The sequence below is a fragment of the Amblyomma americanum genome, chromosome 10 (assembly GCF_052857255.1).
Source record: "Amblyomma americanum isolate KBUSLIRL-KWMA chromosome 10, ASM5285725v1, whole genome shotgun sequence".
NCBI classification, from domain to species: Eukaryota; Metazoa; Arthropoda; class Arachnida; order Ixodida; family Ixodidae; genus Amblyomma; species Amblyomma americanum.
In genome coordinates, this window is record NC_135506.1 from 111,509,149 (window position 1) to 111,521,041 (window position 11,893).

The window sequence follows — 11,893 nt, forward strand, 5'->3', positions numbered from 1 at the left end:
TTGCCATGGTAACGGCGCATGCGCATAACTGACCTCCCGCATGTACCGCCAAATGCTCGACTGGTAGCCTAGTTAAGCTCCCGCTACAAAACTCTTGCAGGACGGCTTGGTCGAAGGTGGCAGCCTTGTCGTCCAGGAGCTGCTGGAGCCGCCGCAGCAACTGTGTTTGTTTTCGGCCCCCAAAATCTTCGGATGAGATGAGCTGCGGCAGGCGGCGATGTTCCGATACGGGTGTTCGCTTGATGAGCTCAGCAGCCAACGTTTCAAACAGGGCCGAGGCGGGCGGAGTTATGAGGAGATCGCGGACTTCGGCAGCAATCTCAGGTCGTAGCGACGTAGCGACGTGATGAAACTTTTGCGGCTGGGTGGTGACGCGGCCAATAGTAAACTGGCTGTTGACTTGAAATAAGCGTAGCAGGGGGCGGTAGAAGGTTAGGTGGGAGGATGAGATTAAGAAGTTTGCAGGCAAAGGGTGGATGCAGCTGGCAAAGGATAGGGTTAATTGGAGAGACATGGGAGAGGCTTTTGCCCTGCAGTGGGTGCAGTCAGGCTGATGATGATGATGATGATGTCGTTGACTTGAGCCAGCCAGAGTTGAGGATCTGCCGGCAGGAACTGGGGAAGACGAAGGGACAGTGCAGAGACTGTGCTGGAGGGTCCGTCATCGGCCATGGCGTAGGCGTTGTCGTCGGCGTTGGTCATGATGGGAACGGGTGTTTCAGCGGACGTCCTGGTCACCAGTTGTCGCGCCTATCAGTATGAGGCCGGCACGATGAAGGAAATAATTGGTTTACTGCCTGAAGTGCCAGAACGTATGATGGCGTGCAGCCGAACGGCGCGTGACGCCAGCACGGGGAGGGAACTCAAGTGGGCTGCACTTCGGTGTCATCATTTTCGGCGGCTGGTGCTGCTCTTGCTGCGTAAGGCCGCCGCTGCTGCTACACAGTACCCAGAGGATAGGCTACGTGCAATAGAGCCCCTACTGCTTGTGTGGAGTCGGCATACAGAAGAGGACAGTTTGGTGGAATCACAGAGGAGGTCCTTTAAAGAGGACAAACCGTCACGAATGGCAATGAGCTCTGTTATCACAGAGGGAAGCGGTGCCTCTGTGATATAGGAACATGTCTGTCGTACATTAGGTAGAGCTGGTCAGAGGAGGCTGGTGTGCAACATAAGATTTTTTGTGCTTGCGTCCACGCAAGCTCAAAAGATCGTATGATGAGCGCTGCGCATGGCACGTAAGTGCCGGTTGTCGGTGACCTGGAGTGCGGCCAAGGAGGAGGTTCCAAAGGCGGTGCGTAAAGAGGCGGATAAATAGGATGAAAGTAATTTACTAGGTCAGGTACCACAGGGGTTGCTGATACATTTAGGCTGCGCGCATTGCGGCACTGCTACATGTGTTCATAAGTGGTATTCAGCCTAGCTGCCGCTTGTAGTTGGTAAATAGGGGTCAAGGGAGGAAGGCCAGTGATAACTCGCTTCACCTCTCTGTTGACTGTTTCCAATCGATCACAACCTCTCGGGGTAAGGCGTTGGAGCTGTGCTTGATAAACGAGCCGAGCTCCAACACAGAGCGGACTAACGTTCGACGTATATTAAACTATGCACAACCTGTTTACTGGACATATCGGCGAATCAGGTGCAGCGTACTGGCGGCCTTCTGTCGGGCAGATCGAACCCACGGTGCTCGATATCCAGAGCTGTCCGAGTCGCCATTAGCACCCACATCAACGAGGCTGTAGTAAGGAGTTGGCTTTTCATGGACGGCTGTAGAGGGGCGAGCAAAAGGCGGCGTCTACCCCATCGTCTTGCGACAGCCACAAAGTTTGTCTTTTGTACCGACAGCGCCAGGCCAATCTTGGTGCACCACTGCGAGGTCTTGTCCAGAGTGATCTGAAGGCCTACTTCTTGGCGGGTGAGATTCCTGTGTACTGACCAAACCGTTAGATCATCCGCATACGTCAAATAAAAGATTCCAAGAATATTAGCCAGTTGCCATCCCGAAGGAAGCAGGGAGATAACTAATATTGGCGCCAGCACAAACCCTTGAGGTTCACCGCTCTTTGCAGTGAAGTGGCTAATACATTCCTGGCTGATGCGTTTGGTTTTCCATGAACGAAGCCACAAAATTGCGCACTTGAAGAGGGAGACGAAGCAAACGCTGAGTTGCTGAGATTGTCATACGCCTTGTGAACGCCCATGGTTACAAACGTGCCGATTTTGCGCGATATTCGTCCGAGAGGCGTCATACATGATAGGTGGTCCAATCCGTCCTCAGTGCCCAAGTGAGGGCGAAAGCGAATCTGAGCTGGGTGGTATGTCATACCGTTTTAGTCACTTTGAGAGACGCGTAGCTATCATTCGTTCTAGTAGCTTACATAGTGTGGACGTAAGCGATATATCGGGCGAAGTTTTCTAGCGCTTACGCTTTCGCTTTGTGGAAAATGTACTTTTATGTCGAGGGTTGTACATCATCATTAACAACACTAGTTGGCCACCACAGAAAGCCGTCAAAAAAAAAAAAAACTTGCCTACGGTTACCACGCCTGTGAAACGCGGCATTCTTCGGCAGTTGTTTGCGGCAGTCAATATATTTTATTCATTTGTTTTATTTTATCTTTTCTAAAATATTCCATGGCATCAGTCGGGGCGCACCCACACTGCGCCCTGCCAAACGGAGCAAGAACTGGTTGGTGGCGCTGCGCACAGAGGCCCCCCAAACCGTTACGCCTTAGAGTTCCTATATATGCTCCCGTAGGGAGAAGAGTTGCGCGACTGTTTTTCCCGCGCCGCTCGTAACGCTATTCGCCGAGCGGCCGTCACGGGATCTCGCTGATGTCCAATATTCCCATTTGCGTCGGCTCATACTCAACGTATGAGTCGGAGGTGTCCAGCAGCTGCCATCTTGAGCGCAGTATGCGTTGTTATCCGTCTGAGGGGGTATTGTATAGCCACCACCAGGAGGAGGACGGGCGCCTCCAAACTGCTTCCCGTAGAGCTTGGAAAACAGGGATCTCTGCGTAACTCTGCCTCCTGCGGGAGCATGCAGAGGCAGACTAGTTACTACCCCTTCCTCCCCACTTTGTTCCTCATTTCTCCTTGGTGTTACAACGACGCAGAACCAGCAGACCTGCCTTTAACAGCGGTCGCAGCCAAACCACGCGGACTACTCCACAAGAATTTCGCTCACTTCACTCGTGCAGAGAGCTTTACGACGTCAAATTGTATATCACAGGCCTTTAGCTTCTAATGGAAGCTGGTTTAGCGAAGCACGGCAGTGAATAAAAATTAATTCAGCATGAAATGAGCAATGCACCCGCGGAGGCAGCGAGAGAGTGATGGCCACCTATTAGTGTACCGCATCCTTCTTTGCAACTTTTATTGGGTACAAAGGTATTGTAGTCAAGAAAAGCGTACAATATAAATTAGCAATGTTACATTTAGTACGATTTCACTGCAATGCATAACACCCGCACGATTACGAAGAGAATCTAGCTTGCGTAGTACAAAACGCATGTTAGAGATATATGAACGTATGCAGAAGCACGTATGCAGAAGCACGCATGCTTCACATATGTCCAACATGTATATTATAAGATAATGTCCCGCGTGCGGCGCAGGCGGGATATGTGTCCCGACCGTCGGGGGGCGCTTTCCAACATGCGCTTTAAAAACGTCGAAGGTAAAAATTGGATAGATTCAATGGAAAAGAAACATAGTGTAGAACTATATCGATGCTGGAAAAGGCAGATCAGGAAGGAAACTTTTTATGATAACTCCAGAGGCAGTGCCCTCCTCTTTGAAGCTAGGTCAGGGTGTCTTAGAACGCGCAGCTACAGAAAAAAAATTAACGAAGAAGACGACACAAGTGCTGTGAGTGGTAAATCTGTAGAAACAATAGAACACCTCATCCTAAAATGCGATGGTATCCATCCCGATGTCGATGCAGGCACAGTCACTCTTCCTGGTGCCTTAGGGTTTAGAGATAACAATAGTCATGTAAATAAATCTGCGGTGGAAATTAGCAAAAAGCGATTGGAGAATTGGTGGTACAAAAGAAGAGAGGTGACATACGTTTTAAAGGAAATGGCGAATTGTAATAAAAACTTACAGCAGAGTAAACAAAAATAAAGGAAAAAAACTGAGCATAGTGGCAACAACCACTGCCCCGTTTCAAAGGGGATGCTCCTACCTTCCATCCATTCATCCATCCATCCATCCGTGTGGTTTCATGGGGTTTAACGTTCCTAGGCGACTCAGGATATATGAGGGACGCCGGAGTGAAGGACTCCGGAAATTTCGGCCACCTGGGGTTCTATAACGTGCACTGAAATCGCACAGTACACGGCCCTCTAGCACTTTGCCTCCATCGAAGTTCGACCGGCGCGGCCGGAATCGAACCCGCGTCTCTGGGGTCAGCAGTCGAGCACCATAACCACGGAATCACCGCGGCAGCTAGTCCTGAGTGGCTCCTTCCACATGCTTGTGGTGAGAGGCAACGTCTTTCTCTTTCGTTCTTTTCCCGGATGCTCCTGGTCTGGCTGTGTCTTCCTCCAGTTAGAAAAAAAAGGAACGGTATAATCCGTGCTATGTTATATACTACTCCAACACGCCGTATACAGCTTCTACTGGCCGAGACAAGCGCAGATACGTGCTGTAGCAGACGACAAAGACGGTGCACCCGTCTGCGACTCTCACTACGCCTGCGCGCTCGTGTGTTGTGCGATGTCAGTGCATGTTAAAAATCCCCAGGTGGTCGAAATTATTCCAGACCCCTTCACTTCACCACCCTTTCTTCTTTTCTTCTCTGGGTCCCTCCTTGATCTCTTCCCTTACGGTGCGGTTCAGGTGTCCTCCGAGATAAGTGAGCCAGGTAGTGCGCCATTTTATTTCCCCAAAAATCAATCTTTAATGGTTTACCGGTTGCTCACGAAAGGCGCTCCGCCGGCGGCATGCAGTCGTGTTCAAGCACTAAGAGGACGGCCCTGTACAACGGGCCCAACAATGAACTCTGTTCAAATCCTGAGTTGTGTGCGCTTGTAGCTGAACGAAAGCTTCAGCAGCCCGACTATCCTGATCTAATAGCCCACGATGCTCACAATATGAGAGAACGGAGCCAGGGTCATGAATCAGCCAGACGTAAGAGACAGAACTCCGACGGAGCACTCGGCCGATTGGGCGTCATTTCAAAGGCGATCCCCTCAGCCTTACGTTCTCGACGTCTGCGACAGACACCCAAAGATTCTGCAGTTATCAGCAGTAGCTGCTGAGCGCTTAACAGCATCATTCTTCATTCAGGGGATGGACGCGTAATCTGAAGGCAGCTGATAACTTTTAAGTTCGGTCTTCATAAACGCTTCGCCAGTGTTCTTTAGCTGCTTGGTACGGCACGCAATTCGTTCTCTCATCATAAGATAAGCATCTTAAATTATTTAGCTCATTTATATTGAAGGGAAGTTGTTCGAGTTCGCGTTTTCTTTCAACTTCCAAGGTCTCAAACCTTGTACCGCCAAAGGTAAAGCGCAAGTTATTTGAGGAATTTTGTCCTCAGATTGATTAAAAAAACGCTGAGTCGAAACAGAAAGTAGCCTGTATCAATAAAGCAGCGCATTCTAATCCCACTCAAACTACTCTCGATGCAAACGGAGCCGCATACAACATAGACGCATACAGCATAGCAGCATAAGCCAGGCAAAAGTGAAATACTTGAGAACAGGTGTCGCCATCGCCGACAGATTTGGAAAGTACAATGCGTCTACAACGATATGTCGTGCGGATCCCAGAGGCTACGCTACACTGCCGTTCACTGCCAAATGACGGCAACCAGTCCTTTTCGGTAAGGACGTCTCGAGTTTGAATCAACTGCTGGTAAGATTTTAAATGCAATTTTCTCGCCAATAAATTCGCCTTTTTTCTGTTGGAAGAACGTCAGCATAGCCGCACAGAGCATGAGAACCAATTTTTACTCAGAACAATAACTGGATGGAGTTGTCCTCGGTGCCTCGCACTACAATCAGCGCGCATGCGCACACCGCCAACTTGCGCTTTTTGTGGCGAGAAAAGCGCGGTCAGCTTAAATTTTTGCAGCCTAAGTCATAATCTGAGAGCTTTCTCGCTGCATGTATATGGAGCTTGCTGTGCGCATACTCATTCAATTATTTATTTATTCACATACCCAAAAAAACCCAGCAACGCATTACATTAGGGGATAGGGGAGGAAGAACAAGACAAAAAAAATCAGTGATTAACACAAAAATAAAAGCAAACAATGCAGCAGATGTTGCACATCTAAAAAAAGACTAGTTTGCGAACAAATTCATCATGGCTTTTAACTGATCCAACGCTGTCCAGAAGTTTGTTCCAGTGATGAATTGGTATGAACAACGGTGAAGGATGAAGTAAGTTAGAGCAGAAATGGGCTTGACTTCGAAGTTGTGGTCAAGGCGTGGAAAAATGCGATGAGCAGGCATGATATGAGCGGCGAATAATTACGGCGGTACGTGATAATACCGATGGAAACATGACAACGTGCAGTAGCAGCGCTTACGCTAAACGTATTGCATAAAAGGCTTCTATTAGTCCCAAGAGGCCTGCATAGTACTGGATGTGGTATGTGGTGTTCGGGGTCGCGGCTGAGGGAACATTGGTCAGGCCGACGTCCATTCCACTACAACAGGAGTGCAGTCGAGCGAAGGAGTTGGGCGATGGGAGGAAGAAAACGACTGGGTTTATTTGCATTTTGTGCGACGTCATAAGCAAACGGGAGTGTCTTTCGGCCACACTCGTTTCCGAGTTACATTCCCTAGATTCCTTAGGTAGAGGACGGTCTCGCCGAGGAGGGAGTGGCCTGTACGTCATACTCACTTCCGCGCACAATCTCAGATTATTCCCGCACTAGTTCTTCCAAAACATTCAAATTATTTGGCCTTTTGGCCTTTCCCAGACCGTCGAAGTAACCGCCACCTGTTATACATGTGCTTAAAGATCAACACCTTGCTCAGAAACTACAACAGCCTCTTTCCACTGAATTGTTCGTGTAAAGCAGTGCGTTAGCTAATCTAGTACTTTTTCTTTCTCAAAACTCTCAGAATGTCCGTCGCACAGCAAAAGCGATCTATGGAAAGGAGAATGATCGTTGTAACGTTAAGAGACAGGAAGTGGGCAGAGTGGGTCAGAGAACATACGCTGGTTAATGACATCCTAGTCGAAATCAAGAGGAAGAAATTGGCAGGGCATGTACTTCTAAGACAAATTAACCGATGGTCGTTAAGAGTTACTGACTGGATACAAAAAAGGCAAGCGTAGCAGGGGTGCTTTGTTAAATTTACAAGGGCAAGTCAGGATAAGAAGTTCGAGGGGATTAGCTGCCTGCAGCTGCTGCAGGGTGAGATAGATATGGTGAGGTATGGCTGGGCTTCGTTCTACAGTGGACGTTGTCTGGCTGATGATATGTCACTCGAATTCTTTTTATGGATCCACGTCAAGCAACTCCATTCTCAACATCATTACTGCGCCTCCGCCTGTAAAGTCCTGTTTTGTCCTTTCCAATTATACCGTTTGAATAAGTGGTACCACTTTAACATCAATGAAATGTCTCTCTGTAAAAGCGTATACCGCAGCAAACTGTTTTCAAGCGGGGAAGCCGACATATGCAAAGGTAGTAAATAGAACGGTGCTGCAGGCTCCAACCATGTCCTGTCTACGCTGCATCTTTGTGTATCACCTAAATTTTCTACTGGTCTTTACTTCAGACGCCATGGACTGTACACCCACCGACCCTGCAATATACATCAAGCGGCTGAAATATTTCACTGTTTGTTACGTAACGCCACTTTCATTGTTTCAGCTGATATTATTTCCCGTGGAAGAATTACCAGATCTTTTTGTTTTTCGGTAATACATGCGGCATCCTCCTGCACTCAGACGTCACGTATGATTCGCTGTGGCTTCTTTGTTAGCAAAAATAGTTTATGTGCCAGTATATAACGCACAATTAAATAGTCGTCCTTAGGGTACCAGTTGTTGTAAGAAATGCCATCGCCATAAAAAAAAGTGACCGCGTAAAGTACAGTAATTAGGTCATAATAAAAAAGCTTAAATACAAATTTATTTCTAAAAGCTGTGTCGGGATCGAATGCAGATAAAAGAAAAAAAATCTAGCGAAATTTGAAGCAGGGGTTCCACTCACATATACATTTGCCTCGCTATGGCAAGTGCAACTAGGCTTTCCTTTCTAGTCGTCTTGACCGCGGCGGCTGCGTTTTTATGGAGGAAAGACGCTAAGGCGCCCGTGTGCTGTGCGATGTCAGTGCACGTTAAAAATCCCCAGGTGGTCGAAATTATTCCGGAGCCCTCCACTACGGACCTATTTGTTCCTCTCTTCTTTCACTCCCTCCTTTATCCCTTCCCTTACGGCGCGGTTCAGGTGTCCAGCGATATATGAGACAGATACTGCGCCATTTGCTTTGCACCAAAAACCAATTATTATTATTATTATTATTATTATTATTATTATTATTATTGATGTCGGAATTGCTTAATCTGATTATGATTAACGCGCGTGTATTTGTTGCTTACGACAGACAGCTCATTCAGTCACGGAACTAACCCTGGAATAGAAAACGCTTCATAAGAACAAAGTTTCGAATTGTGGAGAAAAAAATAGTGACCGCGGCCAAAATACAGAAAGATCCCGATAGTCACCAATCATGTAGTCTACATGATTACGGGAGCTAATGAGAGAGCCATTGAACCGCCGCAGAAGACAGAACGTTGGCACTTATTAGCCATGTTTGTACATGGTTTCCGGTCTACGGTGACTTGCTACGATTACAGACGTTATCAATGTCCTCACATGCCATGTGAAAACTCCTTAACCAGTAAAATGATATAAAAATAATAATAAAATGTCATCAGGAGTCATCAGCAGTTTTTTATTCAGAGTTTTATATTCATCAGAGATTTATATTATAAATGTCATCAGGAGTTTTATATTCGCGCGCTCCAACACATGCGTGGTGAACTGTGACGCTGTCGCTCTGAATTATGGATATCTGGGCAATGGAGCCTTCTCTACGATAGCGCAAGGCCGCACACTGCTCTCAGTGTGACAGAATTTTTCGCCAAGCACAGCGTTACTCTACTTCCCCATCCGGCATAATCGCGTGACCTCTCCCCATGCGATTTTCTTTTGTTTCCTCGTGTGAAGAGAGCCCTGAAAGGTCGCTGGATGGGGAGCATGGAGGCCATTCGAAACGCCACGACAAAGGAGCTGACAGCACTGCCAAAAGAAGCGTTTTCCAACTGTTTCCAAGGTCTCAAGAAGCGCTGGAAGCTCTGTATAGCTGCAAGGGAGACTATTTCGAAGGGGTGCTGCACGAATGATTTCAATGTCAAACGCATTTTATTTAATGGACTCAGTCTCGGAACATTACGAACAAAGGTTGTATTTCGGCGCAGTCATGAAATGCACTGCCTTGAAACATGACAGTGTACGCGATGACGTGGAAGCTCTCTATACGCTGGTACAGACACCACGCCACATGTTTCCGAGGTAGATCTTCCATAGGCGCCGACCGCGAGGGGCTCAGCCGCAGTCATCTCAGGCTCAGTCATCGCTCAGTCTCCAAAGGGAAGAGTGGGCTAAGCCCTCCCCGATATTTTTCCGGTGGTATTAGCACCCCCTTCCCCCCCCCCCCCTCCACCCCTGAATGAGCTATGGGGTCAGGGGGCAGCATATCTTCTTCTACGGACTGGGACATTCACACGGCCGGCGGGAAATCGCCGAGAGCGATGTCGCTGTATCAAGCCGCACGCTTCACGACAGGAATGGCGAAATGCCCTGGAGCGAAAAAAAGCGCGCAACAAAGTAAAATAAACAAAATCGTCCCATCAGCCACTCTATATCAGCGCCAACGTATCAATCGTCACCTGTTGATCACCAACGCTAAGTTCACGTGAGTCACTGCCACACAAACACTTTTTTTTATTCGATAATGCCACGTACATAGTTAAATGACAAGAACCACCTTCCCGTGGACGCTGTGTAAATAAGCGATTTCAATTTTTTTTTCGACAGTCACTGTCTGCATTCTTTTTTCGCGATTTGATTTAGTTTTCTTCACAAGTAGCCCGTTTTATTCTTATTTTTTGCCATGAAATGCTTGCTCATGTTTGCAAGGTGTCCTAGTTTATTGGTCGAAAATTGGTACTACTTCCGTTACGCTTAGATCATCTTTGCTAATGTTCGTATTGTGTGCTAGTTCACTGCTCGTAAATTTTGTATCGTATTGCGTTTGGTCGCAAAGATTCCCGTTGTTTTTTTTTTACGATTTATATAAACCCAATTCCCTCTATAATGCTTCGGCGACTGGGGTAAAGAAAATAAATGAATAATAATCCAAAGTTTGCCAAAACAGCAGATCACGTGAGCACGGCACTACCCCTTTTCGCCATTGCTAGTTTTGGGCGCATAGAAAAATATAGGTAAAACCAGTTCCAGTTCCCTTCTTTCCAGTCATCAGGCAACAATATGCAAAATATTGAAATAAATTTAACTGATCGAGCACCAACGCTTTCTTCGATCTTACGTGAAACCACCTTATCTACTTCTCCAGCGTAACTTACTACCAGGCGCCATATTTCATATGTTAGGCAATATCAGCTTGGCCAGATTTTTACACGCTATATTAAACGCCATATTTAGGGTACCTAAAACCGGGTATCATTTTGATGTCGATCCTTGTTACGGCGCTATGTAGTTTCAAAATCTGAAAAAAGGCAAATTTTGGTGCCCTTCCATACGCAGCATTGCATAATACTCAAACGCTCTGGGAGGCTCGTGTGTCACGAAAATCGGCGCACATTTTTGCTAAGCCGACGCGGAGCGAAGGAGCCGCGCGCGCGCCGCAGCATAGACTGTTCAAGAATGTTGTATAACTGGGTCCGTTAATTTCCTTCTTCTTGTGTTTAATTTGCCAGCATTAATGACACTGATTCGTCTAATGTACCAATTAGTTCTGGGGTTCCTCAAGGATCAGTACTTGGCCCCCTTACATCTTTCTAATCTTCTATATTGCTGTGAATTGCCGTTCCCCTCTGTAATGTACTCTGTATCCTGAGAGTAAAATGAAGAAAGAAATATCTCTTGCCAAGCAGCATGCCCGGAGGAAGGGGGGAGGACGACTGAAAAAGATAGAGAATGCTAACTAGGACCCAGCCGCCCCTCCCACCCTCCAGAAGATTTAAAACTCGGTGCCTATGAGAGCTGCTATAATTAACTTCTTTCCGATAGCACACGTCCCGTAACATTTTGATCGCGATGATTACCGATTCCGCTGTCCTCCCTCTATTCATTAGACGTAGACTCCGTATATTGCCACACACTATCTATTATCATGCAGCATTTCTCCGTAATGTTCCGAGACTGAGTCCATTAAAAAATGCGTTTAACATTGAAATCATTTGTGCAGCACCCCTTCGAAATAGTCTCTCTCGCTGTCTATAGTATACACAGCTTCCAACGTTTCTTGAGGTCCTGGAAACAGTTGGAAAACGCTTCTTTTGGCAGGGGTGTCAATTCCTTTGTCGTGGTGTCTTGAATGGCCTCCACGCTTCCCATGCAGCGACTTTTTAGGGCTTTCTTCACACGAGGAAACAGGAAAAAATTGCATGGAGAGAGGTCAGGCGAGTATGATGGATGGGGAAAGTACATTAATGCTGTGCTTGGTGCGAAATTTTGTCACGCTGAGAGCAGTGTGCGGCATTGCGTTATCGTGGAGAAGGCTCCATTGTACAGATGCCCCTAAGTCAGGGCGACGGCGTCGTGTGTGTCGGAGCATGCCGATATAAACTCCTCATTCACGTTTACCCTTGAGGGGTGAACTCGTGGTGT